This window comes from Tachypleus tridentatus, chromosome 8 (assembly GCF_004210375.1).
Source record: "Tachypleus tridentatus isolate NWPU-2018 chromosome 8, ASM421037v1, whole genome shotgun sequence".
NCBI lineage: Eukaryota > Metazoa > Arthropoda > Merostomata > Xiphosura > Limulidae > Tachypleus > Tachypleus tridentatus.
In genome coordinates, this window is record NC_134832.1 from 139,209,767 (window position 1) to 139,231,305 (window position 21,539).

The 21,539-nt window shown below is 36.2% G+C and overlaps 1 protein-coding gene across 2 annotated transcripts in view; it reads right to left on the reverse strand.

Annotated features, from left to right (window-relative positions):
• The window catches only part of LOC143223608 (suppressor of lurcher protein 1-like), a 300,734-nt gene that overhangs the window by 275,262 nt on the left and 3,933 nt on the right, over positions 1–21,539 (reverse strand). Inside the window, exon 2 of one of the 2 annotated variants that reach the window (XM_076451775.1) lies at positions 17,873–18,015. The gene's annotated coding sequence lies outside the window, so the exon portion shown is untranslated. Of the gene's footprint in view, positions 1–17,872; positions 18,344–21,539 lie in introns of those variants that run through there. The other variant, XM_076451774.1, reaches the window with a different exon arrangement.

Here is a 21,539-nt window from a genome sequence, read left to right on the forward strand (position 1 = left end):
TTATCTGTGCTCTGCTCACCACGGGTATTGAAACCCTGTTTCTAGCATTGTAAGTCCACAGACGTGCCGCTGTGCCATTGGGGGGGCTTTTGTGTTCTTCTTGCTCGGGTTAAGATCTTACGAAATAATATATTGCACGCATTCTGGTACTGCTGATCAAACCATTGCGTGTTCATTTACAATACCTTATCACTCTCACTTTGTAACAGCGAGTGCACTTTTCTCCCCGCGGTGCCGCTACAAACAGAATAGCCGTGAAATAAGGACTTCTTAGAACACTCAGTTGAAGACATACGTTACTTTGTCAACCGTGAAAGATCTAATGAACTAGAAACAAAGTTTAGTACTAAAGTTTGTTGAGTCACTATTTATGGTAGTTAACCGTTCTGTCTTATTGTGTTATGAATTATACTGCGACTAAATAGACTCTTCTTGAGTTAACAGTCACACTGGAAGTTAAGGAAATTGTCGCGTTGTGTTATTAGTTATACTTGAAGTTAAGTAGCTGTCTTGTTGAGTTAATAGTTACACTGGAAGTTAAGGAAATTGTGTTGTGTTATTAGTTATACTTGAAGTTAAGTAGCTGTCTTCTTGAGTTAATAGTTACACTGGAAGTTAAGGAAATTGTGTTGTGTTATTAGTTATACTTGAAGTTAAGTAGCTGTCTTCTTGAGTTAATAGTTACACTGGAAGTCAAGGAAATTGTGTTGTGTTATTAGTTATACTTGAAGTTAAGTAGCTGTCTTCTTGAATTAATAGTTACACTGGAAGTTAAGGAAATTATCGTGTCTTGTTGAGTTAATAGTTTTAATGGAAGTTTAGTAGACTGTTTTAATGTGTTAATAATTATACTGGAAGTTGAGGAGACAAGCTTGTCAAACTACGAGAAGTAACATACATAAGTTTTATTTGGTATAAGAGTGGATTATTTTTTCTATTTTTCTTTAGTTTGTTTGTTTTTGAATTGCACGCAAAGCTACTCGAGAGCTATCTGCACTAGCCGTCCCTAATTTAGCAGTGTAAGACTAGAGGGAAGGCAGCTAGTCATCACCAACCACCGCCAACTCTTGGGCTACTCTTTTGCCAACGAATAGTGGGATTGACCGTCACATTATTACGCCCCCACGGTTGAGAGGGCGAGCATGTTTGGTGCGACGGGGATGCAAACCCGCGACTCTCAGATAACGAGTCGCACGCCTTAACCCACCTGGCCATGCCGGGCCTTTTAATGTAGTTATTTGTTCTCTTGATTTTAAATCAATAAAAAAGAAAGAAATCTCACCGGGATATAATTATCATATGAAACTCAGTTCTGTGTGTCTTCTAATCTCATTTTAATGAGCATATCAGTTGAAGCCTACATGTGTACTAATATTTTGATCGTAAAGTAATTACCACCTGAAGCACATTTGTGCGTGTACTAAGCACAAGAACTTGATGTGATTAAGACCTGAAGCACTCCTGTACGTGTACTTATTCCATGAACGTGATGTGGCTAACACCTGAAGCCACCAATGTATGTATATTCCTTTGTCTTTGAGGAAGTTATCATTCAAATTCTACTCGAGTAGTAATCTTATGAGTTTCACTGTCAACCTTACTTGAAGTCCACTGGTAGTTATTATTTTTCTGTATGTGACTATTGCTTGATGTACGCTTGTCTCTAGTTTCTGAAATTAACTCCTTGTAGTCACCTAAAATATTTTCTTTAACACATAATGTTTAGCTTTAGGTTTATGTTATGTTTTTGAATTTCGCGCAAAGCTACACGATGTCTATCTGCGCTAGCCGTCCCTAAGTTATGAGTGTAAGACTAGAGGGAAGGCAGCTAATCGTCATCACCCACCGCCAACCTTAGGGCTACTCTTTTACCAACGAATAGTGGGATTGACCGTCACATTATAACGCTCCCACGGCTGAAAGGGCGAGCATGTTTGGCGCGACGGGGATTCGAACCTGCGACCCTCAGATTACAAGTCGAGTGCCCAACCACCTGGCCATGCTAGGCCTAGCTTTACTGAATAGAAACAGGTCATAAAACTGTTCGAAATAATTCATCACTGAATGTTTGAATTTTGTTTCGTGAGTTTTTATTATGTTTTATATATTTATTAAAAAATTCGCTTTGTTTCTCAAATGCGTGTATTTATCAGTACCTCATATCAATCATAATGACTGTCTTATAAACAACTTTTTTATCATCAACTAATAACTTGTGTAGATACATATTTAGTTTCTAGTTTCTTTAGCAACAACGGTTGATGACACGAATCACTTTTTCCAGTTCACTTAGAAACGTACAAACTAAAACACGGTAACTGAGGTTGAAGTGAAAAATATTAATAGGTTACGTTTCTTTCTTAATTAGAATTCATCTCTCCTGGAATAGAAATATCAGCATCCCTTCTCCGTAAAATAGAAACGTAATACATAATTAACTGTAAATCTATACAATCCAAATTTAAATGAATTTTACTTGCTATATAGGTGGTACCCGAATTATAAGCTATTAAAGCAGTAACTTTAGGTGCACGCATATTAAACACAAACTTTATTCCTCCAAAAATCTATAACACGACGTTAACATCTTTTCATCTATTTTGTATTGGTTGAGAAAGAATATATCCCCTTAACCCTTCTAAATGGATATCTTTAAAGTATATTTACGTGGCAGTTGGGTAAGCTTTCAGAAGTAGCTTGATGTAGTTTTCTTACATCAATCAGTGTTAGAAAGGATTACAGTTTAACAGTATTACCACCAACAATCGCTACAGCCACACAAAGGGTGTTTTATATAAGTATACTGAACATGAAGATCAAATAGCGCGTCACTATTGCATTTATCACGTAAGAACGCTCTTCATTTATCAAAGCACCGAAGGTGTCTGTAGCTTTATCGATGGGATAAAAAAAAAAAAGAGTAATCACGCACTGTCTTCAACAAAAGGTCGCTCGTCCGATATTTTATGCTGTTGTGTCTGTTGTAAAGGTCAACATTTTCTCCCAGAATTAAGGGAACATCTACTTCTGTCGTGAAGTAAAATTCTGACTAGTCTTTAACTTGTGTGTTGCTTTGTGGTCAATAATGTATCTTGAATATGGTATATTTTTTTTTACAATAATAAAATAAAATATATTGGTAAAGTTCAATGTTGCATAGTAAACTTTAAGGTATATATATATATATATATATTGTTTAATAAGAACAGCTGGAAAAGACACCGAAACTCGGATCCTTTGTGTATGTTAGTCCAATGAACGTGATGTAGCTTATCAATAGCAGGAAAAAGGTCAAAAAGTAGGTGCTCGAACAAGTGACCTAACCTTACCAGCCTCCCCACTACTACCACCAGATATTGTTCATTTGTTTGTTTTTGAAATTTGATGTGATACTCCACAGAGAGAATAAAACTAATCAATACCACCCACCGTCAACTTTTAGGCTATTCTTTACCAACAAATAGTGGGATTGACCGTCACGTTATGTCGTCCCCACGGCTGAAAGTTCAAGAAGTTGAATAGTAGAAAACTTTATAGTGAATTTCACGCGTTTTAAGAACGCCATAGACCATAAAAAAGTTTATTGTATACATAGAGGTCACATACTACAGAACGAATTGTTTTTTTTTATATGGAACAAACTACTGCTAATGTAAGGAGAGTTGTTCTACAGTAGAGGAGCATGTTAATAGCGAAGAAAAAGTATCACATTTTCATACAAGCATAATAGTGTAATAGTGATGAAAAATGCCATACTTTCCTATGCATAACGCAACTTCAATGAACTAATGAAGTAAGCATACATACATACATAATGCAACTTCAGTGTAATAGTGAAGAAAAAATACCACGCTTTTATACAGACATAACATAAACTTCTACAAATAATTAAGTGTTAGAATATTACTTGAAAAATACTGCACAGCTACTCAAATATATTTTAAGTATAACGACGCATGACGTCATAAAAACTCGCGCCAACAGATGTATATTTCGCCGAGATAGTTGCTAACACACACACAACGATTCCGAGTAACAATGACTCAGGATCGAAATTATCTGCGTTCGAGAGTTTAGATAAAGAACGAAATTTCTACCCCAAAGATAATTGACTATATTTAGAACATTTATGTTACGTTTGCTCGGAAAATAAACTTTTACTATCCATTCTAGCCTTCGTCAATTCGACATACACGGGCATTTACGACTGTTTTATGACACAGCTTAAATCACAGAATACTGAAACGTAGAAAGTTTTAGGCTAAGTTTTGCCGTAATGTAAACGCGAATTATTCATAAAGTCGAGTTGGAGAAATAAATATCGTAAGGAAAGTGAAAAAGAAACGTTTTACATTTTAAAATGAAGTCATGAACTTGACCCAAACTTCTTTATTTTACATTAAGAGTATTTAATTTTCAGTAAGATAAAGAAACAGTAAGTAACGAAACACCTACTAACTAATGTGAATTGTTTGTTTTTTGAATTTCTCACAAAGCTACACGAGGGCTATCTGCGCTAGCCGTCCCTAATTTAGCAGTGTAAGACTAGAGAGAAGGCAGCTAGTCATCACCACCCACCGTCAACTTTTGGGCTACTCTTTTACCAACGAATAATGGGATTGACCGTATATTATAACGCCCCCACGGCTGAAAGGGCGAGCATGTTTGGTGCGACTCGAATTCGAATCCGCAATCCCCGGATTACGAGTCGAACGTCTCAACACGCTTGGCCATGCGGGCCTGACAAATGTGAAGATATTTTGATGTTTACATCTTCAGAACTTAAAGAAACAATGAAAAATAAAACACTTACAAATAAAACACGTGTTGACTGGTATAAAAATGTATTGGAGTTTCTGTCTTCGTGAACCTGCAGACACGTGAACAATGAAAAATAAAACACCTACAAACAAAACACATGTAGACACGTGAGACGATACCTAGAATTTCCAGCTTCACGAACTTTTAGAAGTAAATGCACTCGTATAAAGGGTATGTCATTAATTTTTCAAACTTTCGTTTCAGTGAAGATGTAGATAAAGAATAAATAGAATACACATTCACGTAACACGTGATAAGTACAACGATATTAACTGCCAAAACGAAATAATTGCATTTTTGGCAGCAAAAAAAAAAAAACCAACAAAACACACACACACACACACATACAGTTTTTTTTTTCTTTTGTGATACGTGATGTTGTTGCGTTAACATTCAGATGAAGTTGTGGTTAAATTTTAAGGAACAATGGCCAAATGGTTAAAGCGCCTGACTCGTAATCTGAGGATCACGGATTCGAGTCCCCGTCGTAGAGATCATGCTTGCCTTTTTAGCCGTTATGGCGTTATAATGTGACGGTCAATCCCACTATTCGTTTGTAAAATAATAGCCCAAGAGTTGGCGATGGGTGGTGATCACTCGCTGCTTTCCCTCTAGTGTTACACTGCTAAATTAGGGACAGCTAGAACAGATAGCACTCCTGTAGCATTGCGAAAAAATTCAAAACAAACCAAACCAAATCATGAAGTTGTATATAATAAAACAATAGAAATAGAACACCCACACGTATAAATCACAACAACGTAACCTTATGGTTAATTCAACTACAATCAAGAACTTCATTTGTTATAAAGAATCCCATTATATTAAAGTACAATGACGAACCTCAACTTTTTATAAAACCTTTGCCTATTGTGTGTGCAACATCACGAACTGTTTCAGAAAACCTCTACTCAGTTTGTTTGCTTGAAGTTAAAAACAAAACTACACAAGGGGCTATCTGTGTTCTGCTTACCACGGGTATCGAAACCCAGTTCCTAGCGTTGTAAGTCCGTAGACATACTGCTGCGCTACTGGGGGTCCTATTCAATAAGAGTACAGTCACCAAATTCAAGTGTTTTATGAAACTCTTACTAAATCAAAGTTCAATCACTACCTTCAACTTTTACAGAACGCTTACTGAATGAGAATACAATCACGAACTTAGACTGTTTTGTAGAATCCTCTTCTAAATATGAGAACAATCATGAGATTGAAGTGTTTTATAGAATCCTCTTACTGATTTGTATCCAAGACAACTCTCAGAGTTTATTGTTGGACATACTTATAGATTACGATTAAATATAATTTTTAAAATGCTTTGGGTGAGAAACATAATCTGTACATTTATCTATTACATTTTAAAGTGCTAATCTAAAGTTTGAACACAAGGAAAAATTAGTTCTCCAAAACAGACTAGTCTGTACACTACGAACTTCGATAATGAAATATACATCCATACATTAACGATTTAAGAGATACACGAACAAAGAAGTGGTTCCTGTTACAAAAAAAAGATTTAAGGTAGAACGAATAAAGATTGGAATATATAATCTTAAGAAAAATCGAAGTTTCAACTACACATTATCCTTTCCACTTAATAGTCCTTCTTCCATAATGCTAATTAGTTTCAGTACTGGGACACCATTAAAAATACCCTACCAGCCATCCACAAAACGCCTAGAAATATATATTGAAATTACAATCAGAATGACCCGGCATTGTCAGGTGGGTTAAGGCGTGCGACTCGTAATCTGAGGGTCGCGGATTCGCATGCCGATCGCACCAAACATTCTCATTTTTTCAGCCGTGATGGCGTTATAATGTGACGGTCAATCCCACTATTCATTGGTAAAAGAGTAGCCCAAGAGTTGGCGGTGGGTGGTGATAAGTAGCTGCCTTTCTAGTCTTACACTGCTAAATTATGTATGAATAGTGCAAATATCCCTCGAGTAGCTTTGCGCAAAATTAAAAAAACAAAACAACACAATCATGTTATAGACCTCCACGTATTGCACAATGCTGAACACCTGGTTTCTTTGTTGGATTATGCACAAAGCTAGCCAGTTACTACATACGTATACACCTTGTCATAAAACAAAACTTAAAACTCAATAATATCGATATCTGCATGAAGAAAAACATTCATTGGTATATAAAGTACAGGAAACTCGGTATTTCTGTTCCTTTATCGTCAAGAACATTGGCTACAGTGGCAGTGTTTTCAAGTTAAGATAAGTAACTAGAAAGAAGATCAAATTTCCAAGTTTTTGTTAGATTTATTTTGAAAAGAACTTACACACAAAGCAAAATAATTAAAATGGTCTGAGGGACAGCTTTATGGTTTTGGGATTGCCTAACATCGTTGTAGGAACAGATGAGGAAAATGGACTTATTCTATGGTAAATGCACTCTTGGAAGTTGACAAAGAAGGGAGAATTAAACCTCTTGTTCAAGCGCAAATGAAGGTAGGAATTTAACAAAGAGAGGTAATTTCACTCAGTTGTTTAAACGCAAATGAACGCGTTAAAACGTTGAAATATCATGAAGTTGTTTGATAATTACCCAGTGTTTCAGCGGTGCGTCTAAGGACTTATGGCGCTAATAAACGAGTTTACAGCAGACACAGTACAAACAGCCCATTGCGTAGCTTTGTGCTTAACAACAAGCGGTTTGTTTGTTTGTTTTTTAATTTCGCGCAAAGCTACTCGAGGGCTATCTGCGTTAGACGTCCCTAATTTAGCAGTCCTAAGACTAGAGGGAAGGTAGCTAGTCATCACCATCCACCGCCAACTCTTGGGCTACTCTTTTACCAACGAATAGTGGGATTGAGCGGGACATTATAACGCCCCCACGACTGAAAAGGCTAGCATGTTTGGTGCAACAGGGATGCGAACCAGAGACCCTCAGATTACGAGTCGCTCGCCTCAACAACAAGCGATCAAACATACAAAATAATGTTGATAAACTATACCTTCCAGGAAGGTAATGTAATTGTTATACAAACCTTTCTTTTACGTGGAGAAAAACGAGGCAGTAGGTGAAAAACAAACAAACTTTGAAATGATTTAAATTATTGTTGTTACAAACAAGAGGAAAATGATAATATCGTAAGAACTAGAAAATAAAATATAGATTTTGGAAAATTGGGCTATTAATAGAAATTCACATACAAATAACCTCTGAGTTAAAAAACAGTTTTTAATGGGTAAGTTGAACGTATAATCTATATAATAAATGCAAGGCGAAGGAAAAAAGTTTCTGGAAGATTTATTTTCTAACATCCAGTTGCGTGAAGCTCACCAAAACTTTTCAACTGATTTTCTATGTAACTTTGGCCCAGCATGGCCAGGTGGTTAAGGCATTCGACTTGTAGTCTGCGGGTCGCGGGTTCGAATCCCCGTTACACCAAACATGCTAGCCTTTTCAGTTGGTAAAATAGTAGCCCAAGAATTGGCGATGGGTGGTGATAACTAGCTGTCTTCCCTCTGATCTTACACTGCTAAATTAGGAATGGCTAGCGTAGATAACTCCTCTTGTAGCTTTGCATCAAATTCAAAACAAACCAATATATGTATTTTTAAACTCCACATTAACTATTACAATATTTTACGTGTTATTTTGAAGTGCGTTTGGAAAGATAATAATTGTAAACAGCTAATAAAAATTTCTGTACTAATTTTTTAATAATATATATTTTTTTACAATAAAAGAATGGAATTGTTTAGATGTATAATTGAACGCTGGAAATATCCTATTGAGTGAAATGGGGTCAACTTCTTTCCTAAGAAATTCTTAAGCTTTATAACAGAATCGAACATCTCTAGCTTTTCCAGTTGGTAAGGCTTAAATCTTTATTTTTTTCAGAAAATTTGCACAAAATTACACGAAGGCAATCTATACTTAGTCGCCCCTGGCCCGATATGGCCAAGCGTGTTAAGGCGTGCGATTCGTAATCTGAGGGTCGCGGGTTTGCATCCCCGTCGCGCCAAACATACTCGCCCTTTCAGACGTTATAATGTGACGGTCAATCCCACTATTCGTTGGTAAAAGAGTAGCCCAAGAGTTGGCGGTGGGTGGTGATGACTAGCTGCCTTCCCTCTAGTCTTACACTGCTAAATTAGGGACAGCTAGCCCCCTCGGGTAGCTTTGTGCGAAATTCAAAACAAACAAACTAGTCACCCCTAATTTAGAACAGATAGATCAGATGAAATCCACCTAGTAACAGCAACTATCACCAATTATTAAGCTACTTTTGCTTGAAAAATGGAGTTTGACCCACGTTTTCATAGCAACCCCATGATCCTAGAGTGTATTTCGGATTCTTGCAGTAACTGACGGCCATCAACGAATTCTCGTTTTCGCAGTGTCAGCACACTCACCACAAATTCACACCCTGTCCAGTTCTACCAAACGGCACAGAAATCGTGTTTGGATTTGACTTAAAACTAGTTACTAAAGGCACATCAACATAGAAAATTTATAACATAACGTACAATACAAAAACAAATATGCATTCACTCTAAGTATATACCATACTTATAAATACAGTATACTAGCACTCTTTACCAACATTGAGTATTACCATAATAAAGTAAATTACGTATTGTTACTGAAGACCAGTATTAAGTATTACCAGAGTACATCAATATTAATCATTACTACACTTCATCAACACTGAACATTACGACATTACGCCAACACTGTCAATTACCACAATATACCAACACTGAGTATTACCACAGCACACCAGCTTGAGTGTTAACACAATAAACTAACATTAAACAATGCCATTGTATACCGAGATTAAGTATTACCACAATTCACCGACATTTAGTATTACTACAATACATCAACGTTGAATATTACCACAGTATATCGGCATTAAATATTACCATTCTTCACGTACATTAATATTACCATCGTACATCAGTATTGAATATTACCACAGTATATCGGCATTAAGTATTACCATTCTTCACGAACATTATTATTATCATCGTAGATCAGTATTGAATATTACCAAAGTACAGCAGCAGTGAGTATTACCAAAATTAAATATTACTACAGTTCACCAACACCGAATATTAACCACAATACACCAAAATTAAGTTTATTACACTAGAAATATTGTATTATAATCTGTATAATTTAGTCTTCAGTTAACAGAAAACTAACAAAAAAGCTAAAGTCCTATTGAGCGCTAATGATGAACTAAACTCATCCATTACACTAACGTTGTAGTTTTAACGTTGATGAAAAACACATCTAAAGGAACAAATCACCTCGAGTATCAACTTTGTTAGCCAACAAATTAAAACGATCATGACTTTAGCGTGACCTTATATGCCCTGCAATAGGACTGTTATAAAATATTTTATTATTGTCTTTACATTAGAAATGGATAAAATTAGTTCATATCTTTATTGTTCTGACTATAATTAAGCTTTTTATCCCTTCATACATAACATCTTATCGGTTTATATCATTTGTTCATAATAATCATTCCTCCATATGCCACATTCACCATCACACAGTATCTCTCAATAACAATCATTCCTCCATATGCCATATTCAACATCACACAGTATCTCTCTATAATAATCATTCCTCCATATGCCACATTCACCATCACACAGTATCTCTCTATAATAATCATTCCTCCATATGCTAATTCACCCTCACACAGTATCTCTCTATAATAATCATTCCTCCATATGCCACATTCACCATCACACAGTATCTCTCTATAATAATCATTCCTCCATTTGCCACATTCACCACCACACAGTATCTCTCTATAATAATCATTCCTCCATATGCAACATTCACCAGCACACAGTATCTCTCTATAATAATCATTCCTCCATATGCAACATTCACCATCACACAGTATCTCTCTATAATAATCATTCCTCCATATGCCACATTCACCATCACACAGTATCTCTATAATAATCATTCCTCCATATGCTATTCACCTCACACAGTATCTCTATAATAATCATTCACCATATGCTACATTCACCATCACATAATCTCTCTATAATAATCATTCCTCCATATGCTACATTCACCATCACACAGTATCTCTCTATAATAATCATTCCTCCATATGCTACATTCACTATCACACAGTATCTCTCTATAATAATTCATTCTCCATATGCTACATTCACTATCACACAGTATCTCTCTATAATAATCATTCTCCATATGCTATTCACCCTCACACAGTATCTCTCTATTATAATCATTCCTCCATATGCACATTCACCATCACACAGTATCTCTCTATAATAATCATTCCTCCATTTGCCACATTCACCATCACACAGTATCTCTCTATAACAATCATTCCTTCATATGCCACATTCACCATCACACAGTATCTCTCTATAATAATCATTCCTCCATATGCTAATTCACCCTCACACAGTATCTCTCTATAATAATCATTCCTCCATATGCCACATTCACCCTCACACAGTATCTCTCCATAATAATCATTTCTCCATTTGCCACATTCACCATCACACAGTATCTCTCTATAATAATCATTCCTCCATTTGCCACATTCACCATCACACAGTATCTCTCTATAACAATCATTCCTTCATATGCCACATTCACCATCACACAGTATCTCTATAATAATCATTCCTCCATATGCTATTCACCTCACACAGTATCTCTCTATAATAATCATTCCTCCATATGCTATCTACCCTCACACAGTATCTCTATAATAATCATTCTCCATATACCACATTCACCCTCACACAGTATCTCTCCATAATAATCATTCCTCCATTTGCCACATTCACCATCACACAGTATCTCTCTATAATAATCATTCCTCCATATGCCACATTCACCAACACACAGTATCTCTCTATAATAATCATTCCTCCATTTGCCACATTCACCATCACACAGTATCTCTCTATAATAATCATTCCTCCATATGCCACATTCACCATCACACAGTATCTCTCTATAATAATCATTCCTCCATATGCCACATTCACCATCACACAGTATCTCCCTATAATAATCATTCCTCCATTTGCCACATTCACCATCACACAGTATCTCTCCATAATAATCATTCCTCCATTTGCCACATTCACCAACACAGTATCTCTCTATAATAATCATTCCTCCATTAAATTTACAATACTTTTCTTTGTTCAATATTCATTTCTGTAAACACGTATTTATTTCGACACATCATCCCTATATTTACAGTGTCTTCACATACAGAGTAGTCAGGTAGACAAAACTCATAATTCAAAGCATTTCTCTATGAACAGCGTGATACAGTTATTCATAGAAGGCATTCTTACACAAACAATATTTCTCTTCACACACTATTCATATCATGAAACGAAGCTAGCCCTAATCATTTCACAAAATCACTAACGTTCGTTTAATTAGTCAGAGAATTACCATGGTTACGGAACGTTGAATCACAAATTATTAATATTTACATTTTGTTGTTTGGAGTTAACCACAAAGCTACACAATGGGCTCTCTGTGCTCTGTCCACCACGGGTATCGAAACCCAGTTTTTGGCATTGTACAACCACAGATATAAAGCTGTACCGCTAGGAGCTAATATTCATAGACGATATTAATATTTTTATTTAGCTCTTTCTGGTTTTTAGAGTTAAACTATATACAATGAACAAACTCATGCAATTTCGTGCTGTCCTGTTTAAATATTTAACTGGATGAGGAGTTTACCTCCGAGTTTAGTATACTAATAATCACGTGCTCCAGTATAAATAGGAACTCTTCGATTCCCCATAGATCATTTTCTTACATAAATGTGCAATTTTATAAGGAACTATAAAATATTCACATCCTTCCAAACATTACTTGTCGTCATGACTCGATTTTAATAATAACGCATACATTAGTAAAGTACGTGTGTTTTTTGTGTTTTTTTTTTCACATACACACTCAAACTTACGTGATATTCACTGCATTTTAAACCTTACAGGAATACGATTCAGAACAATTAGTCTTTGGAATACATTTTTACTTCAAGTGAGTTTCTCGTCATCGTGAAAAGTCATATGTTTGTTTGTAGTTAAGCCTAAAACTACATAATAGGTCATTAGTGCTCTGCTCACCACCGGCCTCCCGCTAGTACAGCGGTATGTCTCCGGACTTACAACGTTAAAATCAGGGGTTCGATTCCCCTCGGTTGGCTGAGCAGATAGCCCGATGTGGCTTTGCTATGAAATAAAAAAAACACACACAAAAACACAGCTCACCACGGATAACGATATTCGGTTTCTAGAATTGTAAGTCTGCAGGCATACCGCTGTGCCGCAAATGTATCGGGCCAGATGAAATGTGTAACGCTTTTAACTATTAAAATCTGTAGGTGTCGCTTGAGTCACATTGTTATAACTTGGACATTAAAAATGCACGTGGAATTGAGAACGTAGATTTTAGGCCTCGGTTTATCATTGGTCCCAGAATGAAGATAAACACATCCAGTTAGAGCGTTTATAAGTATATTGAATATAATATTATCATTGTAATACATGTCCTAGGCGAATGCGACGTTCATGTTCTTTCTAATATGTTTAGGATCTTGGTTAGGTTTGTTTGTCGTTGATTTTTTATTTCGCGCAAAGCTGCTCGAGGTCTATCTGTTCTAGCAGTCCCTAATTTAGACTAAGACTAGAGGGAAGGCAGCTGGTCATCACCAACTCTTGGGCTACTTCTTTACCAACGAATAGCGGGATTGACCGTCACATTATAACGCCCCCACGACTGAAAATGTATTGTGCGACAGGGATGCGAACCCGCAAATCTCGGATTACAAATCGTGCGCCTTAACACGATTCGGCATGCCGGGCCTCTTGGTTAGGACCAAAGGTGAACAGAAAGTCTCAATAAAGCTTGCTGATATATAAACCGAGAACCGAAAATAACGTTCTAATTTTCTCTTACGTTTTGAATCAGATCAAACGTACATCGTTTATGACTGTTAAAAATGTGCAGGAATATTTGTAACCGGTAAAAGATGATCATCGATTCTCAGTTGAAAGTGTTAAAAAATGCAGAGATAAGTGTTAATATTAACAGACTCTTTAACAGGTGGAAGTTTCTGAATCGGATGTTATGAACCTTATGAAGGTCCATTCTTCATTTTTTTCTTTAAATAAAATTTCATCACACAATAAACCATTGAACTACAACCGTCCGTAATAGTATCAGATATCGCGTATTGACGGTTCAGTTAATATCACATAAAACACAATGAAACATTTATATGGTACTTAATGAACCAGTACATTGAGCGTAGGGTTTATTTTTGCCAGTTGTTCATCTTGTAGCGTGATGGTAGATTATCGTCAACAGAATGATAGAGCCATTCAATATATTTATTCATCAACACGGAGAACTGATATCAGCTCTATAAGAGATGCTATGTAAGACAGTAAATCCATCTTGTTGTTACTTGTTTGTTTTTTCAATTTCTACATGTTTCTTTAGTGTAACATAAAAATCATACTTTACAGTTCCTTATTAAACAGATGGTAAGGCAGTACGTTTACAAATAGCCCTAAATTAATGACCTTCGGTGACATAAACTTTGACCCTCTTTATCCAAGTTTACAAACGTTGTGTGAGTTTTATAGCGCGGATTCGAACCCGCGACTCTCAGATTACGAGTCGAACACCTTAACCACCTGGCCTTGTGAGGATTACTAAGTTAACTTTTATTTTATTTTGCCCCCCCCCGCAAGTACAGCGATAAGTCTACGGATTTACAACGCTAAAATCAGGGGTTCGATTCTCCTCGGTGGGCTCAGCAGATAGCCTGATGTGGCTTTGCAGTAAAGAAACACACATTTTATTTTGTAGAGGAAGCACATTGTTTCATTCACTTATCGTAGAGAGTGGATCGTTTATTCAATGGAATTTCTAGTGACAAAGTATGTTTCTTTCAGAGTACAACAAGTTATCACTGCCTTAACTAACAACTCAGGTATGATTCAGAATAATTTTTGACTGGGTGAATACAAAATAAAATAGTATATTTTTGTGTTGTTTTTTCTTTGCACGGAATTTCTGGTTTAAAGATCTATAATCACCAGCAGCGCATGAGAAATATCCGTTTCAGATAAAAATGTTTTACTGTTCAATCTGTTGATTGCATTGATTCTATTTTTGGCTTTAGGGATTGCTCAGCTGGGAAGTTTCTTTTCCTTCTTTCGAAATAAATATAAATAAGACGTTTGTGGAAACAAATATAATTATGTAACTAAGATTGTAGGCCGGCATGGGCCAGGTGGGTTAAGGCGTGCGGCTCGCAATCCTAGGGTCGTGGGTTCGAATCCCGGTCTCACCAAACATGCTCGCTCTTTCAGCCGTGGAGGCGTTATAATGTGACAGTCAATCCCACTATTCGTTGGTGAAAAAGTAGCCCCAGAGATGGCGGTTGGTGGTAATGACTAGCTGCCTTCCCTCTCTATTCTTACACTACATAATTAGGGACGGCTAGCGCAGATAGCCCTCGAGTAGCTTTGCGCGAAATTCAAAAAACAAACAAACTAAGATTGTAGAGAAGTCGTAACAAACAACAAAGCATTTAATGTATGAGACCTCAGAGCTCTCAGGATCTCTTTGTGAAGCAAGTTCAAGCGTTTTGGTTACTTTTGTTTGCCCTGTAGTATCATTAAAAACAATACAATTACACATCTACTACGTTTGAATTTTTAATACACGATAAAAAACAGAACTTCAGGAGTTGTTTCCAGGTGACGTATTTTCTATTAAATATTCAAGGTAATGTTGCCCTAAAATTCCCTAGTATTCTATAGCGTTTTAGAGTAAAGACATGCAAAGCAACAATTTACCAACAGAACATTATCTGTTCAGTTATTTATTTTCATTGTAAAAAAGCAAACACACATACACACACAGAGTTTGATTTTCAAAACTTTATAATGGTGTTTGTTATACAAAATAACATTAAAACATGGCCAGATGGTTGGAGCGCTCGACTCCTAATCTGAGGTTCTCAGGTTCGAATCCCTGTCACACCAAACATGCTCGCCCTTTCATTCGTGGAAGCGTTATAATATGACGGTCAATTCCACCATTCGTTGGTAAAAGAGTAGCCAAAGAGCTGGTGGTGGGTGGTGATGACTAGTTGCCTTCCGTATAGTCTTACTCTAATAAATTAAGGATGGCTAGCGCAGATATCCCTCGTGTAGCTTTGCGCAAAATTTCAAACAAACCAAACCAACCAATCGGCGGAGATTTACAAAGTTAAAATCAGGGGTTCTATTTTCTCGGTGAACACAACAATTATTCCGATGTGCGATAAGAAATCACGCCCACTCGACTGGCATGTGCTGGCAACAGGTCATACAGTTTTATATTAACGACGGCTATACAAGAACACAGCAATTTCTGATCAGGACTAACATTCGGATTAGCGTCAAAACTAATTGAAAACAGATTGTGATTTAGTGTTCTTCAGTGAACCAGTTTCTTAACGAAACTGTAACAACTATTTAAAGTGTGAGTGGATAATTAACGAAACTGTAACAACTATTAACCAAACCAGACGTACGTATTCAGTGAACCTGTTCCTTAACGAAACTGTAACAACTATTAACCAAACCAGACGTATGTATTTATTAATCCTTCCCTTTCTTAACGTCCTCGTAAAATTAGGGGTTCGATTCCCCCCGGTGAATACAGCAGATACCCCTATATGACTTTGCTATAAAAAAAAACAGACACGCACTTGTGTTTTAAAATTACAAGGTTCAAATTGTTTAAGTAAATCATACAGAAATATATATACGTCTCAGTGACTTTAAAGTTTCGTTTAATATCTGCGTGTTTTTATATTGTAGTTTCTATCTGCATGGTGAAATGCAATATACAAATAGACAATGGATCATAAAATTGTCGGTTTTTACTTCTTCTCATAAAGTTGCTCACAATTACATAAAGCAAACATTTCACTTAATATTTGTTCCTAGTTTACATGTGAAAAAAAAAATAGAAAAACAAAATCACCCAACTAGAAACTAGCTTCTCGGATTCCATTTACTTTCATCTAGAAATATGAGAAATTGTGAACGTCGCCAGTAACTTTTTTACAGTTCCATAAAACAAATACTTCATTTAATACTTATTGTTCTTAGTTTACATGGAAGAAATAAAACTTCTCGGTTTCCATTTTATTTCGTCTAAACATATGAAAAATTGTAATCGTCGCCAGCGTTACAGTCTCCAGAGAAATACAGTTTGATCTTAATGTGGTTTTTCCACGTAATTTCGGTACAAAGATGTTTACTGATAATGTAAGGGAAACGTAGTCGACATAGAAATATAGGGCCTCTTGACAGTAGCGGTTTGATTAAGAAACCGAAAAAGGGCGGAGATAAATGTGGACGCTTCATAAGCGATTAAAATAAAAATTCTTAATTATACATATATATGTCAATGGGAGAGAAAATAGGGAGCACGTACGTTAATGGAGAGCAACTTTAATGGTGAGATGGGTGAGTAGACGGACGATAGGTCTGGCTGTTGAGTTTCATGCTAAGTTACTCAAGGACTATCAGAAATACTGGTATTTATTTTGGTGAGAAGCTGAACGGAATGCAGTTTGCCAACCTCACCCCACACTAATCCTTGGACTACTCTAATCAAATAGTGTGATTAATCGTCACTTTACAATGGCTAAAAGGGCATGCAGGGTCGGTGACAGGTTTCGACCCCGCAACCTATATATTGTGCGCCGAGTGTCCTACTCACCAGGTCATGCCAGGTCGCACGAACGAAAGAACAGGCAAGTAGGTGGACGTGTGAGCACATTTCAGTTGAAAGGTCGTAACTGGTGTTTGAGGAAATTAGCATCACAAAGTTTCGTAGACTTAACTATATACAATAATGACATATAATCAGGTACATGTTCAAACAATCGTAGAATTGTATTTCTCTGATTCATAATCACAATATGAGTTTGTTCAGTTTTCTCTTGTTAATAAAATGGATTCCTTACCTGAGGAGTGTTGGTTTCCACGCTGTTTTCTGTTACCTTTTATTTTCGTAGCCAGTGAAGAAGTGTCCCCTTACAGTAACACTGAAGCATATCACCGATGATGCGACGAAAATCTTCAAGTTGACGACTGTCTTCTGTATTCTCTGAGGATTATATTAAAGTACAGTGTATATCCTCGTTCTAGATGTAATTATTCTTTCTCTAATTATTCGTAAGAAACAACAGAGTTACTTCATAGTTTTTTTTTACTACGTTAAGAATAATTTCTAGGACATTGTCAATCTAACAATACGAACGCTAACGAGGTACAACTTAAGGAAAGCTATTTACAAACAACACGCACACTAGTATCAAAGCGGGGATATCTACAGTGGTAGGTTTATCTTTGTGGAAACGCATACAAGTTTCGTATACATCACAAGAATACACGTCACTGCGACTAGGCGTATAGAGAGATACAACCGCACTAAAGTGAACGTGTCGAATGCGTTGAACCTGGTGATTCTCCGACGGTTACCGGTGTCGGACCCTAAAGCCAACAGATGGCGCTCGTAAAAAGTTGGTTCGTTTGAGGATAATATCTGGTAAGTTAAAACTTGCTATGGGCACCGAAGGCAAAGGTTTGTAAGAACTATCTCATAATGGAAGTTACAACAAGACACAGATTTTTAGTGATGCGTTTCTCACACAATATTTAATTATCATAACGAAAATGTGCTTTTATTGACATGTTAGATTATACCGTTATTGGAAAACACTTGCGTGTCACACAAATCAAATTGTACGTAACGTCATCCTGGAATATGTTAGTATACGTAACATTATCTCACAGTATGTTATTATATGTAACGTTATCCTGCAATATATCTTTATATATAACGTTATCATGGAGTATGTTTATATTATACGCATGTTATTACATGTAACATTATTTTCGAGTATAATCTTACATATATAAGATTACCCTGGAGTATGTTATTACATATAACATTATTTTCGAGTATAATCTTACATATATAAGATTACCCTGGAGTATGTTACTATACATACCATTATGATATAGTATGTGTTGTACGTAATTTTGGAGTATTCCAAAGAATGTTAGTATATATAATGTTCTTCTGGAGTAATACAGAAGTAATTTAGAGAAACAAAGACAAAGAAATTTGAAAATTTGAAGGATAAATTGTTAACATTTAGATCATTTATCACATTTAAATAACCTAATATGAAAATTAGGACACATTATTCTCCCTACTCATGCTGTATCTCAGGTAATTTATCATGATTAATTATTACATTGTTTAAAAGATCTCGTGATGTTGTAAATCAAAGTGTTTAACAAAATTAACTGCCAAATAAGATACCAAATACGACTTATGATGAGCTAACAAGAAACCAAGACAAAATATTGTTCAGTATAACCAGAATTAAGAGGTCAACGTATAAAATGCCTCATGCTGAGGTGTCACGTGGAATTAGGTTTTGAACACTCACTTAATTGACACAAATGAGTGGTAATATTTCACAATATAAATGTCATTTAATATTAAAGAAGTGTTGTTTCTCCACACATGTACTCTTGTTGCAAACACAAGCTCTTGAGGATAATTAGAATATTGTTATGGAAACGTATCTTCAAATCATATAACAAATCTCACACTGTAACCAACTTTCAGTAACCCAGCTAGGGGATGGGAGCAGATACATATTTATCTCTATGTAGTACGTATATATATATAACGTTATCCTGTAGTACGTATATACATTTAACATTATCCTAGAGTATGTTAACATTCGTAACATTATATGAAATTACGCTTACACTTTTATTAATTTCAAAAAAAACTAAAAACGTTAGGTTTCCAGTTACAATGACATTAGGGGTTTCTCTAATCTCCAGTGGGATGGATTACCCTATGTAACACAAATTTCATTCCTGGATAGTATGTTTGTTTGTTTGTTTGTTTGTTTGGGAATTTCGCACAAAGCTACTCGAGGGCTATCTGTGCTAGCCGTCCCTAATTTAGCAGTGTAAGACTAGAGGGAAGGCAGCTAGTCATCACCACCCACCGCCAACTCTTGGGCTACTCTTTACCAACGAATAGTGGGATTGACCGTCACATTATACACCCCCCACGGCTGGGAGGGCGAGCATGTTTGGCGCGACGCGGGCGCGAACCCGCGACCCTCGGATTACGAGTCGCACGCCTTACGCGCTAGGCCATGCCGGGCCGGGATAGTATGTGTTATTTTTTAATTGCTTATGTTGTAAAAGTACAGAAAATGGCCATTATTCCCTTCAAGCTTTGCTTTTGTGACCTGGATAATGAAATTTACAAATTAATCTATTTTCTATGTAAAAACGGGCAAATTTGTACATTTTCATTTACATAAGGTCTGAATAAAACAACACATGAATCAAGATTTACATGTATTTATACTAAAGTTATACAAAAATGTTTAGAAGTGAGCAGTTTTTCGAGATTTGCGACTGTAATGTAAATCACTTTCACGTATCAGCCCCCAAATATAGTCTCCCATTATGTTTTCGTTATACGCTCCCAGGTCACAAAAGCAAAGTTTGAAGAGAAAAATAGGTCTTTTCCATTCACTTTAGGCATAAGCAACTGGGAAATAACACTTTCTGACCAGAAACAAGAAAAAGTAAAAATTTTGTTACATTGGGTTATAATTTGAAAGCATGTGAAAACAAACTAATCAACAAGCATAATTATGATTACATGTAGTTGAGAGTCGCGGCTTAGGAGAGTGTTCGATTGTGAGCTCTGGCGATGATACAACTTGCCATCAAATGGTGAGAAAATAGTAACTGATTACTAACCCTATTTGGAAATCATGACCCGTCCTAAGTCTCATTTGGATTTTAAAAGTAGAAATATGAATATTTATTTTAAAATCACACGAAATAAAAGAGCTAGCTATAACTGAACGTTCATGAATCATCTGAATCTGTGCTTGAATGTTCACCCTATGGCCAGGTTTAGTAGGATACAACAATTTATCTATTCATACTTCAAGAAATGAAGATTGCAGGTTCCAAGAACCTAGAATTAGCAGTCTTAAATGAGAATTAGTTATATCTGCCTTGTGGTAGTAGGTATATATATAGAAAGAATCAATATTCTAAAAATATGCTCATAATGCTGTTCCTTGTAGTTTTTACCTCCCTCCTTTAGTGGCACACCGGCTGGTCTGTGTTCGTTTTTCAATTTCGCGCAAAGCTACACAAGGGTTATCTGCGCTAGCCGTTCCTAATTTAGCAGTGTGAGACTAGAGGGAAAGCAGCTAGTTATCACCACCTACCGCCAACTTTTAGGATACTTTTTTTACCAACGAACAGTGGGATGGAGCGTTACTTATAATGCCCCCACTACTGAAAGGGAAAGCATGTTTGGTGCGATGGGGAACCGAGCCCGCGGACTTAAGATTACGAATTGAGCACGTTAACAACCTGGTGATGCCGGGCCGCAGGTTTATTAACTTATGACGCTATAAACCGGGTTTCGATATCCATGGTGTAGCTTTGTGTTTAATTACAAACAAAAAAAAATAATTACGGTTTTCAATATTAAGCTTCTTGTTTTTACTTTGTTATCACACGTAAGAAGCTTGTATGGTACGTATTTAATAAAACTTTTCATAA